The sequence below is a fragment of the Lipotes vexillifer genome, unplaced genomic scaffold (assembly GCF_000442215.2).
Source record: "Lipotes vexillifer unplaced genomic scaffold, Lipotes_vexillifer_v1.1 scaffold1237, whole genome shotgun sequence".
In the NCBI taxonomy this organism is placed as follows: domain Eukaryota; kingdom Metazoa; phylum Chordata; class Mammalia; order Artiodactyla; family Lipotidae; genus Lipotes; species Lipotes vexillifer.
In genome coordinates, this window is record NW_006771447.1 from 286,709 (window position 1) to 288,703 (window position 1,995).

Here is a 1,995-nt window from a genome sequence, read left to right on the forward strand (position 1 = left end):
CCCCTGACCTCTGTTGCTAGATCTTTTACTATGTAAATAGGAGTGCTCTTTGCTTTGGGGGAGTAGACACTGATAATTCTGTAGTACATTCTTATTTGATATAGGATGATAAGTATGTTCTTAAGAATCCACATATTATCCAAAATTGTATTATAAAAGCAGTCATTTCAGTGAGGTAGGAAAAGGGGTTAGGTTCCGTCATTATTCCTACAGGCATGTCAATGTATTAAGGATATAAGAGACACAGCCTGAGCAATACAGCCGTTTATTTGGCTTTTACTTGAAAGTAATGGTCTTTTACCACTGTCACCAGCATTATTATTATTATTATTTAATAGATCTTTATCGGAGTATAATTGCTTCACAATACTGTGTTAGTTTCTGCTGTACACCAAAGTGAATCAGCCATATGCATACATATGTCCCCACATCCCCTCCCTCTTGAGCCTCCCTCTCACCCTCCCTCTTCCACCCCTCTAGGTCATTGCAAAGCAACGAGCTGATATCCCTGTGCTATGCTGCTGCTTCCCACTAGCAAACTATTTTACATTCAGTGCTGTGTATATATATCGATGCTACTCTCACTTCGCCCCAGCTTCCCCCTCCCACCCCATGTCCTCAAGTCCATTCTCTATTTCTACATCTTTATTTCTGCCCTGCAGCTAGGTTCATCAGTACCAATTTTTTTTTTTAGATTCCATATATATGCGTTAGCATACAGTATTTGTTTTTCTCTTTCTGATTTACTTCACTCTATGGCAGACTCTAAGTCCATCCACCTCACAACAAATAACTCAGTTTCACTTTTTATGGCTGAATAATATTCCATTGTATATATGTGTCACATCTTCTTTATCCATTCATCTGCTGATGGACATTTAGGTTGGTTCCATGTCCTGGCTATTGTAAATAGTGCTGCAGTGAACATTGTGGTACACGTCTCTTTTTTTGCGGTACACGGGCCTCTCACTGTTGTGGCCTCTCCTGTTGCAGAGCACAGGCTCCGGACGCGCAGGCTCAGTGGCCATGGCTCACGGGCCTAGCCGCTCCGCAGCATGTGGGATCTTCCTGGACCGGGGCACGAACCCATGTCCCCTGCATCGGCAGGGGGACTCTCAACCACTGCACCACCAGGGAAGCCCCATGTCTCTTTTTGAATTATGGTTTTCTCAGAGTATATGCCCAGTAGTGGGATTTCTGGGTCATATGGTAGTTTTTTAAGGAAGCTCCATATTGTTTTCCATAGTGGTTGTATACAACCGCTACGCGGGATACACACCAACAGTGTGGGAGGGTTCCTTTTTCACCACACCCTTTCCAGCATGCATTGTTTCTAGATTTTTTGATGATGGCCATTCTGACCAGCATGAGATCATTGTAGTTTTGATTTGCATTTCTCTAATACTTAGTGACATTGAACATCTTTTCATGTGCCTCTTGGCCATCTGTATGTCTTCCTTGGTGAAATGTCTATTTAGGTCTTATGCCCATCTTTTAATTGGATTGTTTGTTTTTTTGATATTGAGCTCCATGAGTTGTTTGTATATTTTGGAGATTAATCCTTTGTCTGTTGTTTCATCTGCAAATATTTTCTCTCATTCTGAGGGTTGTCTTTTTGTCTTGTTTATGGTTTCCTTTGCTGTGCAAAAGCTTTTAAGTTTAATTAAGTCCCATTTGTTTGTTTTTATTTCTGTTACTCTAGGAGGTGGGTCAAAAAAGACCTTGCTATGGTTTATGTCAAAGAGTATTTTTCCTATGTTTTCCTCTAAGAGTTTTAGTTTCTGGTCTTACATTTAGGTCTCTAATCCATTTGGAGTTTATTTTTGTGTATGGTGTTAGGTGGTGTTCTAATTTCATTCTTTTACATGTAGCTGTCCAGTTTTCCCAGCACCACTTATTAAAGAGGCTGTCTTTTCTCCATTGTGTGTTCTTACCTCCTTTGTTGTGAATTTGGTGACCATATGTGAGTGTGTTTATCTCTCGGCTTTCTATCCT